Genomic DNA, 27500 nt, shown 5'->3' with positions numbered 1-27500 from the left:
GTGGATGATGTGGTATTGTTGACAGATTTTTGTCCAAGTACTACAGTTATATCTTGAGTATCTTGATGGTGTAGAGTGCTAGGTGTTGTTTGTGTAGGCGTTGTTAATGGTGTCTTTGTTGTTAGCTTGTTGTCTCTCATCCTTTGATTGTTGTTCGCCGTTGTTTCTGGTCCATCTTGGGTCTCCTGGTGTTGGTGTATAATCTATGTTGTAGTTGTTGTTGTATTTGTATCAGTTGCTGTTGTCTTGTTGTCAACCTGAACATCCTTTGCAAGGGCAGTTGGTGTTATTGTTGCTATTGTGTTGTCGGTCCCCTTTTCATTGGTGGTTTTGTCTTTTTGGGTCTCTTGTTTTTGTTGTGAGATGTAAGTTGTTTGGTTGGAAGTAGTTGTTGTGGTTATCGTTGGTGTCACTGTCGCTACTATGTTGTCAGTAGGTATTGTTGGTAACTTTGCTGTTACTCTGTTGTTAGACTTTCTGTTTTCAGTTGTGTTGTCTTCAGGGGTCTCCTGGTGTTGTTGTGGGGTGTATTCGTTAGTTGGTGTTACTGGGGCTGTAGCGGTTATTGTTTCATCATTGTTGGTTTTGTCTTCCACTATGGGTGTTGTTGGTGTTGCTGTCGTTACCCTGTTGTCGGTTTCTTTGTTTTCATTTGTGTTTTTGTTTGCTGCAGTTAGGTTGTCGTGACAGGGATTTGGTTTTTTGTTTCAGTTTCAGTTCTTTGATCTACTTGCAGTTGTATGGTAATTGGTTTTTTGGTGGTTTTATAATTTATCGCATCATCAAGGTTTGTTATTTCGGTATTTGTACTTCGTGTGGAGGCTATAGTGGTTCTGGTTGAGTGCTTTTGGACTTCTAATTTCCTTTGCGTGACTTCCTTTGATGTAGGAGAGGTTAGGGTAGTTTCCTTTAACAAGTTCCCTGGGGGGTTCCTTCCGTATTGTATCACTGGTTTCTTCTTTTGTGTCGTTATTCTTTTGCTGGTTAATTTTTTTTCCCTCCATTTTCTACTTAGTCTGCTCTGCTTAGCAGTTTCCAATCTCGTTTTGTTGAGCAGGGTAATTTTGTTTATGGTGCCCTGTGACATGGCTATATACTGTACCTGTCTTGATTTGATGTTATGGTTTGATGATGTTATAAAATATATATAATATTTGGTAAATAAGGCAAGAGAATAAACTTTACAATAGAAAAAATTGTAGTTCATAGATGATAAAAACGTTTTTTCGTTTTTTATTTTACCTCGAAAAACGAGTATTTTTACGTTTTTTATTTTTTTTTGCGTTTTTTATATGACTTTATTCACACGAAAAAGCGAAACCGTATGCAGTGAAAGAGAGTGCTAGATGTAGTGTTTGTGCATGCAAATCTTCGCCTAAAGGAAAAGCTGCACATTATAAATTATATGGAGGAAACCACAGAGTGGTTAGATCAGTCAGATGGTGATAACGACATTGAGTGAAAAAAATTTCAATGTTATCTGGACTACGGTTTAAAACGTTTGACATTTTTTCATATTTGTATCACTGAAACTTTAAAACTGGTATGTAGCGTGTAAATAAGTAAAATATTGATTTTTGTGTTGCCTAAAAACTACTGGAACGTTTTTTTCGTTTTTATTTTTTGAGAAAAAATGCGTTTTTTTTTTACGTTTATTATTTTAATTTTAACGTTTTTAACATCTATGTTGTAGTTAGATTTGTTAAATCAGGGATTTGTGTGTTGTGTGATGTAATTGGGTTCGTTAAGTAATGATGTAACTTTACTTTGGTGTTTTGACAGTTTTGTTTTTATTGTAACTGTAAGTCAATTGTCATGAACAGTCTTAAGTGAAAAATCTGTATCAACACTGGCTTGTTGCTTTTCAGGATTTCACCCAGGTATTGCTAGTATATGTTGCCTAGCACCTGTTTAAGGTCTGCTCTAGTGCGTTTTGTAATGTCGTAATTAGTGAAGGAGTCCTAGAATGACGGTATTTAAGCCTGCTTGTGTCTAGGATGTAAAATCAAATCTGATAGGGAGTTGAATTCCTTGGCAGGTTTCCTAGTGTTGTGGATTTAGTTATTAAAGCTCAGTTCTGATTGGTGGCTGAATACTTCGATCGATTTTGTATGTTCCTAATTTGTTTATGTAAGGCCGAATCTGATTAAGAGTTGAAATTCCTGGTTGGTTCTGTAACTTTCCGTGTTAGCTATATAAGGCCAAATCTGATTGGGAGTTGAATTCTTTGGTGTGTTGTCTAAGAAAGTGAATTTAGTTATGGAAGGCCAAATCTGATTGTGAGATGAATTCTTTGGTCTGTTTTCTAATGGAGTGAGTTCAGTTTTGTAAAATTAATTCTGATTGAGAGTTGGTTATTTTGAATTTTGAGTTCGTGTTATACAGTTAGAGAAGGTCAAATCGGATTGGTAATTGATTATTAGCTTTTTATTGTTTAATTAATTATTTATACTAGATCTAGCTGGGTGGCTTGGTTTTGGGGTTTTACTTAAATGTTTTAATTTTATTCGCTGATAAGCGAATTTTAATGTTAAGTTTTTAATAGCCTACATCATCAATATTAGTATTTTAGCGTGTTAAAACATAGGTGTTTAGAGGTTTATATTTAATACTAACGCGGGTTGCAATTTGATATATAGAGATTATCTTTAATTTGGTAGTTTTGTCAGGTTTTTATTTTGTTGTCGTTGTCAGGAACAGTCTTTGGTGAAAAGTCTTTTAACAACATGGGCTTGTTATTTTTAAGGATTTCAGCCAGGTATTTGCTAGTCTGTTTTACCTAGCACCTGTTTTAGGGCCGCTTCAGTCAGTGACGTCATGTTATAGTTGTCTAAGTTGCCTTAATACGTTTAATTCTACCGTATAAGTGATATTTATCCAGGGTAGTTATTTTATGATGATTGTATTCATATTGATAGAGTTTTGTAGTTAGTATTGGTATAGCTAGTTGTTTTGTTAGCGTGGGTTATAAGGATGTTAGTCTGAGTTAATATTGTGGATTAAAATGTAGTTAAATTAGAATAAAGGGGCACAATATACATTTCCCGTAGGTTTAAACCTGAAATATGGTGGCTTATACTTCTTACCTTGTTAGTGAATTAACTCAAGGCTAAGTGTAATTTAATTGCAACCAGTCGCACTGCTGCCGCAGGCCTTCCTTTGTTCTTTGTTCGGTTAGGCTCCCTGCTACTCGCTTTCATTTGTTCTTGTTCCTGGTCGATTTTTTATTTCTAGATTCTGTATCCTGTGCTGGCTATTTTTGAATTTGGGTGTTTTCTTGCTCTCATTTAGTGGTGAAAGCAAAAATCTTTGTTAATTATCGGTTCCAGACAGCTTCAGGCTTTTTTGATGCTGTTTCTTCGTAGCTGCGTGGCTCTCCCTCCCGTGTCTTGAGTGCACTCACTTAACATAGTATCTACTATCCACACAGAACGGGTAAAAAGATCCACAATATCTACCATCCATACAAACGCATACAAACTCAAAATATACTATCCATACGCGGGAAGGAGACCCCCCCCATATACTATCCACACACGGGAAGAGTAAAAAAACAAACCCACATACACACATACGGGAAGAGTAAACAACTACAATATCTACCATCCACAAAAACGAACGCGCACGCATACAAACCCCAAATATACTATCCGCACACGGGAAGAGGAAAAAGCAAACCCAAAATCTACTATCCAAACAACGTACGCGCACTCATACAAACCCGCATACACACAAACGTACACGCACGCACACAAACACACATAAGGAAATGAGTGAGTGTTTAAAATCACACTACTCCACATACACACCAATTGGCAACTTGAATAGTGTCTGTTTTCTAGAGATCTGGTTAGCCATGAGAAGCTTTTTTTTTTTTTTTTGGTCGAAAATCTAAATGCACCTCTTAATGGTTGCACCCCCTAGGTCTAGCCCCACGCACGCATCGTCTGCTCCAGTCCTGCTCCTAATTGATGCGTGTGGTTTGGAGAGCAGAGGGAAGTTGATTTTTCACTATCCCACTCCTCCGTTTGAGGGATAGTGAACACTTGTTGTTATTCCCTCTGTCTTCTGTGCCACATTTGGGGATGAACTTGCCTTCTGTGGGCGGTGGTTGACGTTGCTGTGGTTGTGCTGTTAATTGTTGTGGAGGCGTCCTCACTCAAGGCTTGGCCTCACACAGAGGTCTCAGCATGAGGTGAAGCAGTATCCCTCTCTTCTTCCAGAAGCTTGGTGAGTCTGCTCATGTTATTGTAGTTGACGAATCAGTGAACTAAATAAAGGGCTTTCATGGGTGGGAATGGACCCAACACACACTCATGTTACAGTAAGATGAATTCCAGTCTGCTGTCAACTGGTCCAGGTATCACCCAAAGCAGTATGTGCCGCCAGTTGAGATTGGTCGCCACTATGACGTCACATCGAGACACCTAGATTAGACGGGTCGAAATGGTCCCACATCTCCTTCTAGGTACAGGAGGTCCGGGAGTGGCAAGGAAGGAAAGGTACCCGGCAGCAGGCGCCAACGCACAGAGCCCTGAAACACCAGCCCGTACTTAACCAAATTTAGTCCAGTTACTTTAATGGACAATAAAAATACCAATTATATGTAAGCCACCTGTGCAATTGTTCAAATTAATTAAGTCAAAAATTTGAAAATGATTCATTTATGAAGTTGGAATTTGGTTTTCAAAGTGTACTTTCGATAAACTAATGAAATACCAATCAGTAAAGTCGGAATGACTTATGAATAGTTTGTATCACGCATAATAAAAATTGGGAGAATACAAATTTTGATGGTGGTAACCAAATGGATCAAATTAGGCTATTGCAATTAGAGATATTATCAAAAATGGTTCTCAAGGCAAATGAGAACCACATACATTGAACCAGGCAATATGATTGTTGCTCGATCTTTTCAAATCGAGATCGGGAATATCGTCCAGGCAGGTCCGGAAATGGTCTACACTGATACACGGGTTGGCGGGCTCCTCATACGTAGGCAACAACAAAGGTGTACTTCCTCCAGATGAAGTCCGCCGTTTCTTTTTTGCAGTCATGAGTACTTTTCGGTCTCAGCGTTGATACTGGACTATTGGGTGTAACCGGTCACTGATAAATCCGAGCTTAAGTCTTTGGACTCGATGGCTAGGTAGTTGGGTCGCCGCGGGCTGCTACATTTGTATATGGCCGTGCTCCCTTTTCTACTATTTTGTTGGATAGTCACGGCCCACGTGCAGCATGCTTTTTCCTCTCCTTCTCCTTCCTTGTCGATTTAGTGACCAGCGCTTCGCAGTATTTTTTCCTGTGACGTTCATTGTCTTCCACTGAAGTTATTCTGTAATGCTCTTTGCTGTCCACTGCTAACTCTTGTCCTTGTTTGGCTGGTGGCTCATCATTACTCCATTCTTAGTGGTTAACTCATAGCCGCACGTGGATACTCGGATACACTGCTCTACGATGTTCACTTGACGACGTTCCCTGGTTGAATGTTCTATGGAATGTAGCCAGACTGACTGAATGAATTTAAATTAAAGTCTTTTGCGCCCTATGGGCACTTACGATTGGTTAATGCCCCGACGGGGGCTGTTTGATATTTTTTCGAGGGGGAAGGAATGGTGCCACTTCCCCCAACGCATTAATGCACTCATAGAGTGCTTTTTGATTTAGCCGAAATGTTGTGGGACAATAAGTCCCTTTCGACCTGTATGGAAGGGTTTCATGAGTGGGATTGGACCCAACACGCACTCAAAGTAAGGGGCCCCGAGTGGCCAAGTGGTCTAAAGCGCTCTCTGTTACGGATCATTGCCATCTCACCTCTTTCTGCGTGGGTTCGTGTCTAGGATTCGGCCAATGTGGGTATGTGAGAAAGCTTGCCAGTAGCTTCTCGTGGGTCGATGTTTCTTCCCGTTGTTTTCCCGGGTTCTTCCTCCACCAGTAATACTGGCAGCCTTGCATAGCCTATCGTGTGCTGAAAAATGGCGTTAAACCCTACAACAACAACAACAACAACACTTAAAGTAAATAAATGTCTTTATTACTGCAGGATAAGACGTGTCTTAGGACTGGGCACGAATCTTATGACGTCACCCCGGTTACGTACGTACACGCTCATCGGGACACCTGATTTATAGACGAGTGGGAATTGGCCCACACACTCGTCCTTTAATGTCCGAACAGGCAGGGAGGAGAGAAACCCGGAAGGGAGGACCAAACGTCGCCGGAAGGTACCTGAAACGCCATGTCAAATTCTTCCCAGTTTTATAATTATTGGGATTCCCTATAACCAATTCTGTGTTAGCCACAGTTGTAATTAGAATCAGTAGTATTGAGTAGAATAACATTTTCCTATTGCCTAACTAACTGATTTAACTAGTACATAATGTACATAACATAGTATCCTAATCTTGCTTATATAGTTTGTCTTAGCGACAATAAAAAAAAGTTTCGTCAATATCAGGTATCGGTTTCAATTTTGAACGGTGAATAAAGGATCAGAACAGTATTTGTGGTGTAATCGAATTGGGATTCCAAGCCGTTGATGTACACTTCGTTTCCTAGCTAAAGACAAAGGATAGCAATAATGGTCACAAAACTATCGATCTACTTTGTCATCATTTGTAGAAGACTTATAATCAAAATAAGTTACTAAATGTTATAAGGGATATCCAAGACTGAGTTGATGAAGAAAATACACACAATATTGTTCACACACCATGGAATCTGTGCCAGGCAGTTTCATATTATTGAATCGTGTCGTCTGGGCATTTCTTCTCATAAAATCGATGATGTCGTCTTCCAAAGGTGGCAAACCATACTAATCAAAATACTCCATACAACCCTCTTTAGGGAAGTAGACGGTTAACCAGTGGGTTTCCTGGGAGATGACAGTCATCCATGTTGATGTCATAAGCTTGATGGTCTTGAGGTTTGCGATGAGGCAGTTCATCTTTAGCATACATGACAGGATTCCAAGAAGCAGTGTACGAACTGTTGTTTAAAAGGTAATAAAGTTCCCAGGTATCCGCTTTTGTTGTTTTTTCTTGTTTTTTCTTCTTCACATGTAATGAAATCATCAATTCAATCCTGACTTTTTGCTTGAAAATCTCGGTCAAGTAACCGTTTCGTCGCCTCGTCTCCCCACTCTGAGAAAAGAGAGCTTCGATGTGATGGATCTTTATAGCCATAAATGGAGGAGAGGAATGATCACGCGAGTCTTTATGCCACTGATGCAACACTGCTTCTTCCGACATGAAACCACAAGCGTCCTCCAGATACTCGTCCAATTTTTCTTCCTGACACATCATCATACATTTATCGTGTTGAAGTTGACTGGGATGATCGTTTAAACATCCTTAGCAATCTTTCTTGACCACTTCCGTAATTGTTTCTGCCAGATGTTTGGCAAAACGGGAGACTAAATGTTGTTCTTGTTCTGGCCATCTAGACCTCAGCAATATATCCTCCACGGCTCATTTGTCTTCCACGACTTTCACGATATCTTGCCATTCTATTTCCAAAGAGTCTGCATCATTCAAAGAGGGATACGTGTCTTCCATAGTTTCTCATAGTCTAGAATGACTTCTCTTAAACTGTTTATTTCTATCGAATTGTCGATTACGGCATACAAGATGACGTTCACAAAGCGGGGTAGAGCTTCTGCAAACTGAAGTTCCACACGCAGTTGACCATATTTTATTGAGTGGAAATGTCCCTCGTCGCTGCCTTGGTCTGGAGTGAAATCAAAGTCCCACAAAGTCTAACCGCCTTCATAATCTTCGTACGAAATGCCGTGACTGTGTTGGTCCCTAACTGTCCAGTGGCTTCGTACAGAGACAAGTACGACCTCAAGTAATTCTTCTGGGCAAAGTTAAGTTCGAAAGGTATGGTACACAAGGTCTTACCATCGCGACTGACTTAGATTTTGGACACTCTGTAGTGCTTAAACTGGAAAGGATTTTGATCGCGGGCTCTGCTGAGGGCTGCATTGCTAACGATGTCAACGATTAAACGTTTGGGTAACTGTCCTTGGAACAGATGATCTTCAATCTTAAATCGAAGTCCAGAGGCAATGGTGAAAGTTTTTTCTTCCACGCGCCGTATCGGATACTTGGCAGTCATTCTGCTCAAAGTGTGACTGATGTCGTTTCCCGCTTTAGGTAACACTTCCACAAGACACACGTAAAGTCTGGCTTCTTTGATAATGGTTTTGCATTGCAATCGTTGGCATGAGCCATTAAATGGAAAACGGTACTGCTGAGAATCAGTCTCAGGCAGATATCCACTACGTTCAGCAAATACTTGTCTTTCAACCAACTGTCCAAATGCAAACGATCCATCAATTCTAAACTACTTACGTGCAGGATTTTCTTTCGACGGTCGTTAAAGCCTACGTTGTGAGGATCGTCATCCTTTTCAGGACTGTGTCGTTAAACGTGTCCTCGCCTTCTGTGTCAGGTTTCCATACCACGCAAGCATCCAGATGAGTGTTCTTGGTCTCTTTTCCGTACGTCAAGAGATTTTCCAGGTACGATCGTGAAGGGTAAGTATCCATGCTACTGCTGATTAGTCTGTTATTCAAGTACAAATCCACTTCACTGTATAAGGAATGCATGAAATTGTTGACGGTATCTACTCTAGCATCGGCTCGTAGACCGGTGTCGTCCGTTTTGATCACTTTGACTTTCAGGTACAAGTAACTGCTATTCAGATCGATGTAATCTTTGGGCTGTCCTTTGATTTCAAACTCGATGGGAGATCAATCCATCGAAAAGGAGACGGGATGAAATTCTACCCATTGGGATTCTTGCATCGTCGTCATGGTGGCTGGCATGGCAAACAGATCTAATTCCGACTTGGAACAGGCACAAGACTCTCCGTGCATCATTTTTCTCTCTCTGGTTTTTTAATAATCAAAAACGTCTAAGTCTCTGGTTGGTTCTTCGTTGTTTGCTGTTTTTAGCTCTGAGGGTATGAAGTCATCTGCTGTGGCGTCAAGGAAGCAGGAATGCCGACTTGGCAGTGTCCATAGCATTTATAGGAGTTTCTCGTCGGCCCAAAATATCTTTGCCCGTTTGAAGCAAGACATTTTTGATTGCTCTCAAGAAGTCTTCCTTGGGAATTTGTTTGTCGATGATGACATTTTGGAGAAATTCTTTGCCGTGCGTCAACGCGGCATCTTTCAAGGCATGCAATCCTCGTTTCACCATTGGTTTCAACACGGGGGCCACCGAATGACAAGCCGATTTCAACATATCTCCTAAACCATGTCATCGCTGTCGAGCGACTCCTTGGTACACAGGATACATGGCTTACCAGTCGTTTGAGAATCGTTTTCTAAAATGGAGTTTCACTGTGACTTTTCCTTTGGTGAATAAAATATTTTGTCGCAGATCTCCTTTTATAACAATTTTGACAGTGTCGAAATACAACTTACTGCTGGGTAAATAATAAGAATGTACAAATTCGCAGTGAACTTTATAGGTGTTTCTACCTTCCTCGTCAGTGGTCGTGGCAGTATCCGCTTTGAAAGGAATGACACGAAGTAACGGTACGGAGGTGTGTCCCATCACGTTGTACTCCACCACTTCAGAGTACACAAATATAATATTGAATCCATGGTTCAGTTCTACACAGAATCGAAACTACTTCGCAAAATTCAAGTTATTGGTGATGAATGGTACGGTTTCACCTGGCCTAATCATCTTGACATTTCCATCCAAAATATCAAACAATTAGGGACAAAATTGTATGGCCAACTTTTTGTTATCCGGAAATTTCATCAGTAGACTACGAACTACTTTATGGTACACCACGGTGACACTTTTATGTTTTCTCTCCATAACTTTACCAAACAGTGCTCTGAATCTATCAGCAATCGTGTCCATCAAATGTTGACCGCTAAAATAATAGCCTGTCGGAATTTTTGTAGTATAGATGTACCGTGGAGTAGCGGGGGCTAGTTTTTGTTTCTTAGAGTCATCAACAGTTTGGTTTTTATCCAAGTACTCTTGCACTTGGGCGTCCAGAACTTCGACCTCAAAAGTATTTTGCTTTTCAGTGATGTTTTTTTATTTGCGTAGGGTGAATCATTTCCACCAAAGCCACTTCTCAATGGGCTTCGTGATCTAATTGGATGGCCTCAGGTAATTTGGCCGTGAAACAGCACAATGTATTGTGAGGGAAACACCTCCATGGAACTGTCACTGGGTAACGTTAAGTAAAATTGGTTGTTGTTGTTCATAATTCCAGAGTTCTGCTGTCCGAGGGGTCATTCGAAGTCATATAAGTGTCTAAAAGAGGAGTGTTATTGTTAGAGTGGTGACTGTTGGAAGGGTGACTGGCGTTAGACGCAAGACTCTCGTTGTTACCGTTAGAGGAATATTTCAGGGAAGGATTGGAAAGAAAGTAACAGATGAAACTGCTCAGTAACATGGTCCACAATTGCTTGTCTCCTTGCTGCAAACTCAACTTGGCAATGGCAGCACCGATGATACAATACACCACAAAAATTTGGCAGAAAAAACAAGGGTTGCTTTTGTTGTTCTTGCAGAGAAGAACTGGGTGAAGGATTGGTCATGGTTGTAGTGGCAGCTTATGTTGTGTTGAAGAGCGTGATGGTCACTTTTTTATAGTCGATGACTATCCAAGCGTCTAAGCGTCGATCCAAGATATCCTTTCCAACGTACTTTGACTTCTTTGAGACGTCGTTATCCCACTTTTCGGGTTTTTCTTTCGAGAATGCTTTCGATGTCGTACACATCTTCTTTTTTAGTCACGCGTTGTAACTCGGGAAATAAGACATTCCATTTAACACTTCCCCGTTCATGTCTTCCAATTTATAGACGGCAGGATGACGGCCACGCACTCGTCCAGTGACATGAAACAATTCAGTGGTCTAGTGGAGTAAGTAACTTTTGTCGAAAGTGTGTTTGGTTTTGACAATGCGCACCCAAGGTCCTGCTGACAATACTCCACCTTTCTTGGGGACAGCCCCGTCTGGGACATACCAAACAGGCGCTCAAAATCAGTAACTTTGTTGTCGGGAGTCACTTCTTGAGGAGCACGTCCGATGTTCCAATGGTAAGATTGGTTGTACGCGTTGACCAAGTGTGGTAAGACGTCGATGTACTTGAGAGTGTGTTGAGGCGTAAAATAGTTCCACATGCGTTCTTTAAAGGTGCGTTGAAAATGTTCCACGATGTTGGCTTTGGTTTCGGGATTCTCGGTGGTGAAAACAATGAATACACTGACGTCGTTGACTTGGCACACGCCCTATTATTCTTATTGGACTATCTCTTCGTCAAAAAGGTGACGATGTGTTTTCCAAAATCGCCAGAGAATCATCCCCTTTGGTTGCTCCTCTTTAACTTTGGACGACTGTGTCGTTTCTGGGGGTGACGTCGATGCTTGGCTAAGCAATTTCTCGGATGACTAGATTGTTCTTTTCTTTTTCCTTTTCCTTTTGGACAGGAGAACGACGATGGTGAATGTGTGCACTTTTTTGAGGGAACACCTTTGGACTTTCAGGAGCACACATAAAAATATTATGAAGTTCATGTCTTGACACGTGTCATTTCATCTTTTTTAGTAAAAGTTTTTGTTCAAGGTTTTTATATTCAATTGATTGACCATATGTTCTATACCAGAGAAACTCCCCTTTGCTAGCTTCTCCTTTCCTTTGAACGATAGGGTCTTTTCCGGGGGTGCCGTCGATACTTGGCTCAGCGTTTTTTTCGGATGGCTAGACTGTGCTTGTCTTTTTCCGTTTTCTTTTTTGACAGGAGAACGACGATGGTAACGGTGTGCACTTATCTGAGGGGGCTTCTTGGAGCGTTCAGGAGAAAAAAAACACTGATTCCAATCGTTTGCCTCAGATATTTTTTATTACACTGGAATGCGTCTCCACTGATTGTCTTTACGTCGTATCAACTTGATGACAGACATCACACGTCGTGAAGGAGCTTGCAATGGACTAAATCGTGACAGTTCTTGTTTGGATAAATCAAGTAAACTCTGTAACATGCCTATCTCTCTTGGACATTGATTTTGGGGGCAGATACTTTGTGAGCAGCTGCCACTGCAACTAAAGAGGAAGAGGGTGTCACCGCTGGAGGAGAAGTTCTTGGAGACGCAGGAAGGTTTCCATTGTTTCATCAAATTAGGAAGAACGGGTGTCAAATTGGGTGTGGCTGGCATCACCAGCAACGGAGAAGTGGAAGAAGCTGAGGCTATTGGATACGCGGTAACCGTCGCTGCAGAACTTTTTTTGCGAACGTAAGGTTGCGGCCCGGCCGAAGTGCCTCTCTTGTGGGTAGAAGCTGTTTTCTAGGCTCTTTTCTGGGGACCTATCTTTTTCTGAGTCTTTGACCTGGTCTTGACACCGTTGCTCTTTTTCTTCTTTTTCTGGGTACGTCGGACATACTTGTTTTTCTTATGGAGGACTTTGGGGACATTGGGATCCTATTTTTAGAGGGAGCGAATGGTGACCAGTAAAGGGTCCACGATAACGAGTGGCATCACTTTTGCATTAGTCAGGTTTGACACGCATAACATCACTTTCCTTGGTAGGTGTAGTGGTAGTAGTAGTCATAACAAAGTTCCCATGATGTCCTGCTGAAGTAGTCATAGCTACGTTCCCATGATGTGGTACTCAGTCGCTGTGGTCACAGCGTATGGTATCCTTGCAATCGCAAGACACACCATCGCACTCAGGGGGCGCTCACCAGTTAATATGTACTTTTGAGAGAGTGACGTATGGAAGGTGAAGTAGTTCGCATTTAAAACATGCACAATGGAGAGAATGTTGGCATACCTCTATGCTACATTAATGTAATGTGGATGATATTTCTTTGGATATTGTACTTTTGGAAATTTTACATGATTTAAGCACACTGCTAACTAAAATGACTGCTCCCTTGTGTTAAAAAATCAGCCTGAATTAGTCTAAAGTACACTATACATAGCAGCTATTAAAACAGGGAAAATGAATTTTGCCAGACTAGACAATACCAGCTTCTGAAAGTGCAATGAATGAATTACCAAATATATAAAATGTAAAAAAAAGTTATCGGCTCTTTTTTATACAATTTACCTCTGAAGTTCAGGAAGTGAAAATGACCAAGTAGAGCTAGCACTTTTTTGAAAGGTGCACATCTGAAGTAAGGCCAAACTGTATACTCTATAACCCACAGTACACCAATCAATCATACACCAAAATAAAGGGTATTAAAGGTTCTTTGAATTATACCTAAGATATACAAGGTCTTTTTTAAATAGCCAGTATAACCAGTGAAGAAAGCCGGGGAAATTCTTTTTCTTTAAAATCCTAACCTATGCAAAATACGAAACTGTAGAGCACCACCTCAAGTATTCCCGCTTGATACTTGCTTGTATAGCCTTTGGTATGACTCGGCCGGGGATCGAACCCACGACCTCCCACATCCGAGGCGGACGCAATAGCGGAGCGGTCCTGTGAGATTGGTAAGTGGTCACTTTAAAATCTTGATCCTTTATAGACTGCAAGGATTCTTTCAGTACGCCAAAGTTCACAACTTGACTGGTGCGATAATCAATCATTTCACTTTACGCTCGGTGTGCACTTCTCCTTGTTTGCCCCGGTATTCGTAGCCATACTATTTAGGACAGCCACTAGCAAAACGTACAATCTTGTCGTCGGGGTGCTGGTTCGTCCAGGCTCATAAACGGTCTCCTTTGCTGTTTGGGTAACAGTGACCCAGGCGATCACTGTAGATGCAACTGTCTGTGTCAAAATACAGCACACGATCTCCTAACAGTTCTAGAAAACTTCGTACAATTTTAAGCGAGCATCGACTGTCACGTAAGCCGCAGTGATGACATTTCCAAGTTCGTCAGCTTCTACAAAGTCCAGTTCATTTTCGTAATATGCTAAGATCAAGTTCTCACGAAGGACGTCTATGTGTTTTCATGTGTTTAGTTTTGTCGTGAATCATCTGAAGGTACCGGGAAGGTTCTCTCAAATACTCCGTCTTGGGTAAACACGGTCGTTGTGCCATTTCGCCCGACAAGCAATTTAACATCACCTTGGCAAATGATCGTCTCTCTTCGTTTTCTCCACGTGGTCTAAAGGAATGCTTTCCTGCTCCTGATATTTCTCGTTGAATTTCTGTTCGTCTTCGGGAGTGTAACACCAGGAAGGATAGCCGCTGGCTTCGTGTTTCAGTTTCAAAAAGCATCCACATAGTCCATGAAAATACCTTTCTGAGTTTGGTCACCCTTGTGGTATTTTTCTCTCTTGGGAAAGTGGTAAGGTTCATACACTTCTAACAGTTGGTATTCCAGATTCATAGCCTTAAAAAATTACACGCTGACCCACGTTCCCGTCAAGGTGCATTCTTTCTGGGTGTGCTGACAAGGTCAGTCTTCTTTCAAAAGAACGATCTCTCCGTGCTCAATGAATAATTCTCAAAATTTTCTACAGCAACGCTCTAAAATATCCACGTCTGAGCAACAATACTTCAACATTTCTTCCTGAAAGTCGAAGGGGTCCGAGGTTTGAGTCTGGTACCAAGCGTAGAAAGTTTCTCGTTGTTCGGTGCGCATATTGTCCGCGTCGTAGTAATGACCCTCAGGCAAATGGGGTAGAACGACATGTTGATGGGCTTCGGTATTGAAAAAGTGCGGAAAATAGCCTTTGACCATTTCTGTCATTCCAACCTTTTAGGCATTCGACTCAAAGGCATGGCCAAGTAACTCATCGAATCTATAAATCGTACTTGTCCCATCTGCATATAGATGAGTTTGGCTCTGTTCAAAGTCACTTTAGTACGTTCGGTGCCTTGTTCCGTATAGTATCTGAGAATAAATGGTCCATCGTATCCCCAGAATTGTGAGCCATAACCGTTGGATGGCGATGACAATCTCCGTAATATTCGATGTCCTATTGACTCCACGTCTCGTTGATGAGGTTTAAGATCCATTTGGCGAAATCGGTCAGTGTGTTCGGTCGCCGAAATATATTTTGTAAGGTCCTTCAGGAATCTTGCTGCAGTGAGGACAATGACTAAAGATATACTCCTGGATGCACTTCTCGCACGCTGGATGAGCCTCGCAGAAATTAAGAATGTGAATACCGGTTTCTTGCATGCATTCGAAATCGAAAACGATGAAACTGCCTTTCTTCTGGTCATCTTCCTTTTGATGTCTGGAATGGTATTTTTGAATGTAGCATTCGTGTTCCAAGTCCACGATTTGGTGACAAATGTTACATCGTTTCTTTCCTGAACATATGTGAGCCTTGACATTGTTGGTTCGTATGCCTTTTCCACAAGTGGGACACAATCTCAAGAGTTGACAAGCACTTTTCCGCTGTGAACCTTGCGTCTTCAGATGTTGGTAACAGGTAGGGCTGACAATGGTGCGCTGACAAGTTGGGAAATGCACTCGTTCGTGTCCTTCGTAAACGCAGGGTTGAGAGGCCGAACATCCCTCACATTTCGATCCACACTGCTAGTGTTGCTCTCGATTGTTATAGCCATTGTCACATTTCTCGCAGTAATAACTATATCCCAGAAATCCGTTGATACTGGTAAAGGTATAGAAATGTTCATCGTGATAATAGACTTGAATGTGTATTCCATCTTTCAAATTTTTGCCTCCAAGCAACCGACGTCTTGCAATTTTAGCATCTCAGGAATGCCACACGGTGTTTCTTTGGATAGCCCCGGTTGCTGTTACAGAAGTTATCCTTCCCTTCGTTGTTTGGCTCGGTCCGATCGTTCAATAGTTTTCCAGACTCTTTTCCTTTCTACCGTATCGTTCTTGTCGGCATAAGTTCGTCCCATCACGATTGCACGAGCTAAACACATCTGGGCTTGAAGATAGTTAATATGAACGAGGCTCTTTTTTGTGCTGGGAAGGTCGTCCACCAATAAAACCTTTTTCTGTTGTCCGGTCCCTTTGGGAAGAGACACGTAGGTCATGAACAGTATCGCTTTTTCCATCGGTGATGTGAAACTTGCCGTTGGATTGTTGCACGTGTTGAATTTTGTCGATGACTTTGGAAGGTGCTAATTCTGATGGGCTGCTAAACTCGATCCAAACTGGGGACTTCAGGCTGTCGTGATGAATGGAAAGCCTCAAGCGAACGTCTTCTTTGGCTTGACATTGTCATTTCAGTGTGGTTAAAAAAGAATCTTACACCTCGATAATGAACCCTCTGCTTTCTCCAACGGTACGTCAGACTTGAAATCTTTAAACTTCACCGTGTACGTGTAGGATGTGGTTCTAAATTGTCTAGAGGAGCGCTTTTCCGTCTCTCGAATGTGGTAGTACTTTTCAGGGTTTAGAAGTGGTTGTGGTGAACTTTGGGTGTAGACTCTCTGGGTCTAGATTGTGGCTCACTCATGTCATCTTCAAAATCGCTGGCATGAATGTGAGCCATAACTTCAGCTACTGTGCTAGGCGATAGGTCACGTTTCTGTCTCTTACTTTCTTTTCCTTTCTCCGCTAAATGATGCGATCGTTTCATCTTGACTGCAAAAAGTCAAATGACTACATTTTAAAACGCTATGGATTCCTATATCCATGTCAGGCTAGTATCTTCCTTGTATAAAGGGTTAGTGTCTTCCCTTCCAGTATTCATTTCACAATAAAACCTACCAGAATGATGGTAAAGCCAACAAAGATCGAACTTCTGATCAGAGCTTTGCGAGGTGTCATACAAAAGTTTTCTTCAGACAAGCCGACGGACTACTCACCCTCCTTTCGAGATAAAAGTCTAGATACTTGCCATATCTGTCAGAAGAAATGGCATTGGGCTACAGAATGTCCAGACCGTCAAATAAACACGGCAGATGTCAGAAGAGACAAAAGTCAAGATACCTGTTATTATTGTCAAGAGAAAGGATGTTGGTATTCAGAATGCCCTAAGAAACAACAGGAACAAGAGCAAGAGAGGGGTTCCGAAGAGGAAGACGATGTACCCTCCCAAAAGAAAGAACACAGACACGTCAAGAAAGACAAACAAAGAGAAGAAAGTAAGACGAAGAGAAAGTTTAATTTCGCGTATTACTATATTACAACACGAAAATCTATGTGCTTCTTATTCACCAACTTTACACATGTATGTAAAGAAAAAAAAAAACCCACAAGACTACATAATATGCCCACCGAGTGTTTTAATAGTCCTCTGTGTAGACACATTACACGTCCGTCCTATATTTAATAGTCCTTTGTTGAGGTACATTACACGCTCGTCCCGTATTTAATAGTCTTCTCTACAGGAATATTACATGCCCATCCTGTATAGAATAGTCCACTGTGTAGACACATTAGACGTCCGTCCTGTATTTAATAGTCCTTTGTTGAGGTACATTACACGCTCGTCCCGTATTTAATAGTCTTCTCTATAGGAATATTACATGCCCGTCCGGTATTTAACAGTTCTCTTTGTAGGCACATTACACGCCCGTCCCGTATTTAACAGTGATATGTGTAGGCACATTACATACCCGCCCAGTATTTAATAGTTCTCTACGTAGGCACTAGTAGGACAGGATTGTTCTATGACATTATTAACCAAAGGGTTGGTGACCATGACATTTCGCCATGTATGCAGGCTTCAACTAAACGTGCTGCACAGAAACCATTATTATACTTACCATGGCTCTAGCTTTTAGATCCCAGATATATTAAGTTTTTTTTTTATTACCCGACACGCAAGCCATCCACGACGTTTGGTCAAGAAATTCGTTCTGCAACAATAAATTTTTTGCAGAAACTATTTCTTTAAATCATAATGACCTTGATCTTGAACGTTTGATCCCAAATTCAACAGGCTTCTTCCATGTCATACGTGCAAGCTAACTACACACAACGTTTGATCCCAAATTCAACAGGCCTCTTTCAGGTCATATGTGCAAGCTAACCACACACACTGTTTGATCCCAAATTCAACAAGCTTATTCCAGGTCATATGTACAAGCTAGCAAAACACACTGTTTAAGGTACGTAGTCTAGAACAAAGCTATTAAGTTTTTTAAAGTACTCAAAAAGCCCCCATTTTTCTACTTTCAGTTACATTGACTTTACCTTTCATCCCAAAATCAATAAGTTACTGTCTTACCCATGTCATCCACAAACTTTGGTGAAGGGGGGGGGGGAGAAGGTACATGTTCAAGATCGTCGTAAACGATACAAATAGGTTTATGAAGTCCCTGATCTGAAATGGCAGTCAGTACAAATATATGAATTGCCAAGAAGCAGTCGTTGAACAGCCAAATCTAGTAAGACTGAAGCAAGTCCGATAATCTCTTATACACGGCATATACCTCCCGAGTCTGTAAATTTATTCACAATGTGTCACATACGCCTTTTATGGCAAGTGACAAATCGATGACAGCATGTATCGATCGACATTGGGTATTGCTTTGTACAATTATGTTCTTTATCGCATTCATTAATTGATATTTTCGGTACAATATTATTGATCTGAATACAAGCCATGCAGATTAATTTCAAACAGGCTCATCCCTATATTATATATAATACGACCGACTCTGAATCAAAGTCAATATATTTTGTACATGCGACATGAGAAAAAAAATGGTTTTGCGTTTCTTCATTTCAATGATGTTAGATTATGTGTTTTATGTCTGTAGAAATCAAATCGTAGCTGGAACGATTGGAACTGATGGTTGTTTGTAACAGTGTCCTCTCTCTTGCTTCACAACAGTTGTGTTTTGATTTTACTTGGGTGAAATTCTTTCTTTTTTGCCTGTTTTATTTTATAATATATTACAGTGTCATGCCCCTAAATTGGGAGATGTTTGTGGTGGGAGAAGCGAATATGGGGAACGTTGTGGTAACGTGTCCAAATGTACATGTCACAAGCTGCCAAGAGAGCAGGCGGTATCAGTTCTTTTGGCTTTTATTGTTAACACAAGGTAATCTTAAAGTGTGTGTGTGTGTGTTTGGCACGCGTAACTTTTGACAGTTCCCCCACCTTTAACATTTATTAGCATGCGATGGTTCATGATGGGTATGTGTGTTGATTCGGATTTTTAACGTAGCTTTAACAATTTTTCAGTCATATCGCTACGATGTCTGCAGTGTGGCAGTTTATAATGATGTCTAGCACTGGGGTATCTAGCTACGACGTCGAAGCCTCAACTTGATTTGTTGTGGCTGAGGCTATGAACTGACCCCATATCATGTAATGGAGCACACAAAAAATCATCACTAAAGTCAGAAAAACAAATAGTGTAGAAATCTACTACATAAGAATGATGTGAAATAAGTTTGGCTTATTTTGAATTTATTAATAAAATAAATTAGCATGGTTACACTAACCTAGCCGTGTCCGCTAGGACAGATAACGCGAGACTCTCGCCGTGACCCCTTTTTTATATAAGGCTTGCCAGATCATATTTGGATATTCTACGCTATGTTATTATCAATCAAGTGGCGAATAATGGCTTCTTGGTGGAATTTCAAAGTTGCCGATAAACCGTGTTTACTTTTAATGCGCAGAATTTCTGACTCAAACAGCGCCATATTTTTTACTACGATTTGTTTTCGTTTCCAAATAAGGCCTCAATCTTATATAACACACAAACAAACGAGGCTGAGAATGGAAGTAATCATTATTACTAATATGGCGGACGACCTAAACGAAAATATCGGATAAAAAAAAGGTAAACGAGATTTTACAACTATTCCTATAATGATTTGCGATACTTCCGGTATTAAATTAGAGGACTACTCAATTTATTGAATTATATGCAAGGAGGAATATGTTCAAATTGTTGATATTAGGCGAAAAGAGCTCCATTGACACATATATGCTCATGTTAGTGCCCCGTCCACGAGGTAGGAGTAGGGGTACTAATATTAGTACTATGGTGTGTCATGTCGCAGACATGTAGCAAGATATCCCACCCAGTCACATTATCCTGAAACCAGGCCGACCAGTCCTAACACTAACCTCTTACTGCTGAGCGCCTAGCGAGGCAGCTGTTAATACCATTTTTAAAAGTCTATGGTATGACTCAGCCGGGGTTCGAACCAACGACCTCTCGCTTGCAAGGCTGACGCTCTAACCATTAGGCCACCGGAGTGGTTCATGATGGCTTTGCGCATTTCAATTTTTTAACGACTTTATCTGAATGAGTTTAAAATGCCTTTGATGTGCATTGAATATAAATAATACAGATTTTGATTTTTAGATGTACTGATCTAGGTTAAAGTCTTCTAGTACCATATGGTTTTTTCCTCATATCATGCGCACATGTTCACGCATGAACGTTACGCATAATCACCGCTGAAAGAGGAAAGCCTTATGGTGAAAAATACTTAAATCAGTAACACAAAGCTGCTCTTATCATACTACTCAGTACACTGTCCACAAGGACAACAACGTTCACGGTCCACGCCCACGACAGGTGCGGATCGGGTACATACATGATTTGCACCAATGCTCGCTTGGACACATACTTTGGATATGAGGGTAGCCTCAGATATTAAAACGTAATGCAGACGCATTCTTTGAACATGAGTGTAGTTTCTAATGTAGCTGTGCTGGCAGTTTGATCTCAGTATTTGCATACAGACTTAATGTTAGGTCTCTGTATTACTTGCCGGTATAGTGGGATTTATTTCTGAATAAGGATATATTAAATTCTGTGTTTCGCGTGGCATTCAGTTCTCAAAGGAAAAAATAGACTTAATCAATACATGTATAATTCTGGCTTGCAAATTACTATCTTAAAACGAAATTATATATATATATATATATATATATATATATATATATATATATATATATATATATATATATATATATATATATATATGTGTGTGTGTGTGTGTGTGTGTGTGTGTGTGTGTGTGTGTGTGGAAAAGTCCACAGATTGACGTGTATAGTATTTTGAAAGGATTTTTAAGCATATGTAATGCTGGCATCATAATACAAAACCAATGGAGTGTTTCTAACGTTACAAAAAGATTATATCTCCATTTCGCTTAAATAGTAAAGTTGGCACAGAATACAATAAAAAAAAACGTGAAAATTCATTATTTGACATCATGCAAAGAAACTGCAATCCACTGACGCCAGCTGAGTTGTCAGTGACTGAATGTAACAATCAAGACAATGAATAACTGCTGACCTGTGATAACCAATATAGCGATTGTCATCATAACTAAAAAAAAGTACTTACATTATTACTATATATGGTATCCCAATGGGAAAAATGTCTCGAACCCCTTTCCAAGTTCAAAGAAAAGCGATAAACATAACTGATATATATGAACAATCCAAAACAGATAGACTTATTGGTCTTGGCACTGCTAACGACGGTATGAGGGTTGGTTCAGGTCGTAAGGATGGGTCATTTGGGCCGATCTGAGACAACATAGAGTTAAGGCATATTTTACAAGAGTTTATTGCTTTGTTTGTAACTGAATATTGAGACGACGCACTTGTATATTTACAAGACGCCTGTACAGTATTGCAGATTCGTTTTGATAAATCAAGACATTCGTTTATATCAAAAGTTCAATGGCATTAAAACACAATCACTGCAATGGTACATGCCGTGGACAACGTCGACCACGCGGGACAACATGCCATTATGAATACTGTAAATAATATATGATGTAGCAACATATGGTTTAGGTGCTCGACCATGTCTTAAATGTGGTATCGGAGTAAAGTCGCGTAAGCAGCTTTGCCGGCCATGTGGATCTGTTCGCGAGTATTATAGAACACGCAGACAACAATTCGCCGACCCTATGACTGTATGACACCTAACTTTGAGGAAATAGACACAGAAGTAAGTTTATTGACGTGATAACAGTTTCTGATCCTGCTAAAGTAAAAAGAATAGTAAAATTTTTCTTGATTAGGGAACGATTTTCTCACAAACAAGCATGCCACTTTTGAGTCACCAAATCGCGCGAGAGCCTGGGCTACGAATATAAAGCAATATGAGAAAATGTGACATGCTTGTAATATTAGGACTTTCTCCAGAGGAGACACTGTTAAATCTAAAACATCTTCGTGCAATCGCAGTGCAGTAATATATCAAGCTTCCTTCAACAGCCAAACGGACTGAAATAACACAGGTAGTTGGTGATGAGCAAGAACGTCGACGCCGTATGACATTAACCATTGTCACTCAGACTGCAGCAAAAAACCGAAAATTAAAAGTACCCGATTCTGAGTTACTTAAACTCCGTGGTGACAAGATTATCACTCAATTATTCCGTTTTAATGAGAGCCAAGAAAAGACGCGATAAAACTTCATTCCACGATGTGTCCAGTAATCATGTCAACATTACAGAGCACAAGTTCTTCCGAAATTAAGATGAAAATTATTCTCCATTTTCATTTCATTATGCTGCTTAACGATGCATTTAAAATCACACATCAATGGATTTATATAGCGGTGCTCAAGTAGTTTTAAACCGTAAAGACGCAGTGATTATTAATAATGAAATAGACAAAGCTTTTGAAAGGACTCTTGAGACGTTGGAAAAATGTCACCAGTGGCGAATCTGGATGGACCGTAGAGCGATGAGCAAACGTTCAGCTGCATATTGCCCCGTTATATCCTATTCGCGTCGACCTGTAATCAATGTAAAATATTCTAACAATATATATTTTAAATGTGCGCTCTTCTCTGCGTTGTATCCCTCGATTGATTACCAGGACCAGCCTCGGAAATACAAACAACATCATGGTTGATTTACAAATATTGAAATCAGAAAGTTTAAACAACTAAGTTCTGGCATAGCTGTTGAATGTATTTGTTTGGAATAAAGGCTTTGAGCCCATAGGACGATCGATTTCACATGCAGGAGTTTAATATTATTAATTATCTTTGGACAGTCAAGATTCGCTATACCATAACGTGTGGATCAAAATTTTTAATCGATAATGTACAGACATCGTAAAGTACGAAGGTAAGAAATTTTCATGCAGGCTTTGCAGTCATATTGTACCCAGTGGTTGCGTGATGAACATTAGTGTTTTGCTGCGGTGGAATCATTGGAAAAACCTCAGCGCACTATCATGCCAGAACCTGTTAAAAAATATATTCTGAAATGTATAATATGATGGTGATCTGACCACCGTGGAAGGAGTCACACCAGCACCAAAGGCGCCAATTAACGCAATCCCAAAAACATGAGAAATATATGATATTCAGGCTGGGTCAGATGCATTTCATTAATCATTGCAGTAAGAGCCAGATTAAGGCCTTTGGGAGCCCTGGGCACAGCCAACATAGAGCCCATAGCTATCCTGCCTTGTCCATAGATATGTTTACAGCATTATTAACAACACTGCCTGTGAAATCAGACGATAATATAGGGAGTCCCTTGAGCCTCGAGGGCCCTGCCTGTGAAATCAGACGATAATAAACGGAGCCTCTTTGAGCCACACGGGCCCTGGTCACGTTGCCCACTTTGCCCTATGGATAATATGTCCCTGGCTGCAGTGCATGAATTTCAGCCTGGACAAGCTAGTCGGTAACAATGTGGCATAAAGCATCAAAATCACTAGTACCGCCAATCCTGAAACGTTGAAATTGATAACTCGGAAAAGAGAGTACTCATACGTGTGCATGAACCACTGGGAAAGTTTACTGAAAGTAGATGCCGCCGATCGAATTATTCTATTCATTTGTTGTCTCGCGACGATATTTCTGGCAGCGACTATAAACATGCAAACAAAGTCTGGTCTGTGTTTGGTACTCAAAACCTCGGTAACTATCATGATCTGTATTTGAAAACATGTGCTTCTCCTCGCGGTATCTTTTAAATGTTTCATGATACAGCCGAACATAAGTTCCAAGATTGAGGCGATGTATAAGTGCAATAAATATCAGGTGATCCAACAAGGACATTAGTTCCTGGGAAAGAGGTTGTGCGTTTCCTATAAAGGCAATTGACCTTTTACCCAATTAGCTAGGGTAAAGCAAATGACCCTTGTTGACCGGTCTGGATGTACAATCTAAATAAGTCATTGAACCGTCTGATCTGGATCTAAGCAGGTTTGCCACCTAAGTGGATTTGACCGAGTTTCTCAGCTAGTTTGCTGTTGATGTCGACCCCTACAAGCTAGTGGGCTTTGAAGGTGGAGCTGGAAAACTGCGAATATCTGATGTCGATATTGAAGCTGTTGTAAAGTCGTGACGAGCCCTCACAAAAATCCTTGCTGAAATCAATGAGAACCAACAACATAAGTATATCGGTTGCCTCTATCAGATACAACGTCGATACCGTCAATACAGAGATGAAACAGCTCGATGCTAGTCGTAGTCACATCAAGTGAAAAGGCACAGCAAAATGTGATGTCTCAAAATTAGCGAAAGACTGTTTCTACAATGATAACAGCGAGATTCAACGCAGAATCCACCCTGGTTACATATCCCAGCCAACGAGTAAAACCAACATTCGCTTAACCAAGAATAGAAATATCTCGACTCGAATTTAACAAGAACTCATTTGTCCACGTAACAGTTCTTGAAAGAAAACGATCGCTAGACGCAAAAGGTACAGGTGTAATGTGTGTGTTTCTAAATGAACGTGGTGCCAAGCCCCAGGAACGCACAATTGGCGGAGACAAATATTCACCAGGAAGATGTTCATTATAATTGTACGAGTGTTGTACAAGTAAAGAAATGTGCTTGGATGGAAATGCGTCCACGTACTGCACCTGAACAAGGTCAGCCTGTTGAGCAATTAGCTTCTATTAGGCCAATAATAATATAAAAACTATGATAGACCCTCAAAGCTACCGATGTGAGAAAATAATTGAGATGAAATCGCTAAGAGAATCATGCTAATCGTGAAATACAAATGCTTGTGAGTGGTTGTAGATGAATCCACTTTAGCCTTGTGTGTGGCAGGAATCATGACTAAGTTATCTATTACAGGATATGTTGTAGCCATGTCATTAATAACCGGTGTGACTAGTGGTAAAATAATCTCAACATGGCTGCATTCGCGAATGCATGTCTATTCAGAATTTCTTGAGCCAGCACAAAGCAATCTCATAATACAACTGCCTAGCTGTTCTCGATGGTTATCGAGGATTAAACGATTACCATAACTGAGTTCGAGCATATTTGTGCGCAAATGGAAAACCACCCGCAGCTCCCAGAACAGAAGTGGAACCGATAGATAGTGTATTTACATGATGTAAAGGTCGATTATTTTAACGGAAAATGTGCAGGTTCGATTCCTTACATCGGATTGAGCCATGTTGACTACGGTGGTGTGCACATGGCCAAAGCACTTGAATCCAATTTCTTAGGCTCCTTGTGTTGTGCCACGAAGCAAAAAAATCATTCGGCCTACTGAATTCAGCCAACTGTTTAACTAATAGCAATTATAAGTGCGACTTTTACAATTTTCGACGAAAATAAGTCAGATATGTAAGTGAGGTTAAAACGCGCTTGCTCTACGCGGAAACGTGCAAGGGTGTTGTCTCTTTCATCGCATAAACTGCAGTAAACTTGGGAAGCTAAATTAAAAGTTTAAAGTTTTAAGTGTGAAATGATGAGACAACACGACAATCGTATATTCACAAATAACCGAAGATCAAAATTTATTTTCAACTTTAATGCTGTCATTGTAAAACAACTCACCAACAACAGTTTGGATACGCTGTGTGAAATCCATTATTCCCTACAATCGCTGAATATTATTATTAATCAAACATAAATACTTCGCCTTGTTAATTTACAAATATGCAATAAAATCTGGTGTAAAGTATGTAAATTCTAGATGAATATAAAAACCTTAACTCTGGTACCTCAGAAGTGTTAGCATTTGCTACTTAATTCTTAATTCATAAAATTTCACAAGATGTTAATAAAATTGAACTTTCTATAAAAGAAAAAAAATCTTTCAGTGGCAAATCCAGAAATACTTTTTCAACGGTGCGTAAACAAGTAGGCAAGGGGCTGTGGAATGAAATCCATGGTGGGACCCCACTGAAGCTCGTGCATTTTAAGCTATTACATGACATAATTTTAACAATCCAACTAATCATACTCTAGGAATTTCACTTTGTTTGGCTTGATTTTAATATGCATTACAACAAAATAAGTATTTACGGTGGAGAAGAACATGGAAAGTGCAAAATATATTTTTCGCCCTTTTCGTTTTGCACGTGCATCATTTATGAATATTCTTTTCTTTACATACTTGCTGTTGATTTGGTTTTAAACTACAAACTATCCTCACAGGCGGTGATCATCAAAAGCATCCACGGTTTTACTCCGGTGTACGAAAGCGTCAGACTAGCAGTATCTTTACAAAAGCATCAATACATCGTTGTAGCGATATCCAATTATCAGCAAAAGTTTGCGGTGGAACCATAATTGGATGCCATTGCGATGTGATACGATACCGATGAGACAGTACTAATAGTTTTTATCCTAAAATTTCAGCAATAAAAGGGACTAGGTATGAATAATTATATTATGTCCGTATTTACTTCGCATGCACGCACAATAATGTTTATAAAGTGCCGATTAACACATTAACCACTCGATGTTTTTGTCGTTTTCGCCTGAAATTCTTTTTTTTTTTGGTGATGGTGGGGGGACCGCGTAGATGTTCCCACACTTATAAAAAAAGGTGTTTTATGTGTTGTTGTTTCCACCAGGTATGTTTATTTTTTTAAAGATTATTTTGATCCAAAAAAAAAAAAATTAAAATAAGTTTTTGATGGGGTATTTGTTATGTCCTAGTGTTATATATAGGGTTGTTCATCCGAGTTCGGTTTCTATCACCATACTTGAAATCCCTCCCCTGAGTTCTTAGTTTACCTTGGCTAGAGGTCTCCTACGTCCAGTGTGTGATATGCGTATATCTGCTATAGCCCTATTGTGTGTGTGCTATAATTTTCGTGTAGAGACAGCACGACTTTTCCAGTTCGTCCCAGTTGTCTTAATACATATTTTTATTTGGATATCAGATCCATTTGATAATTTTGATAAAATTTAGATATTTAAAATTTTAATTAATATTTTTTTAATTCTGGCGAGTGAACAGGTTTGTCATTAAAAAAAATAAACCTATTGTTTTATATTTGCGTTGGTATGTGTCGTTCCTCGCATTAGTTAAGTTCTAGAATGAGGCTGGCTGTGCTTGAGTGGGGGTCCACACTTTATTTAATTGTATTTCTCCCGACTCGAGTTTGGCCGCCTTTTTATTATTGAACCTATTAACCAAAAGGGTTTAAAGAAATTTCCATAGGAGGAAAAGGAACTAGGCAGTAAGGGAGCTGTATAGTTAGATAGGAAAGGTATAGAAGCTTATTAGTTGCCTACTAGCCTATTCCCCTGTTTTTCTGTATGGTCTGCTAGTTTTCTACGTGGGGTGTTTTCCCCAAGACTATTTCATGGGCCTGTTCACTTCGCGTAGCGCCATGTGACATAACCCCATGACGTCATTGCCTCGTACTTTCCCCCTACATAGATTCCATGTCCCATCCATTGTTTTTT

The sequence above is a fragment of the Sinohyriopsis cumingii genome, chromosome 11 (assembly GCF_028554795.1).
Source record: "Sinohyriopsis cumingii isolate HCF-2022 chromosome 11, ASM2855479v2, whole genome shotgun sequence".
Lineage (NCBI taxonomy): Eukaryota > Metazoa > Mollusca > Bivalvia > Unionida > Unionidae > Sinohyriopsis > Sinohyriopsis cumingii.
Note: the sequence above shows the minus strand (reverse complement) of the source record.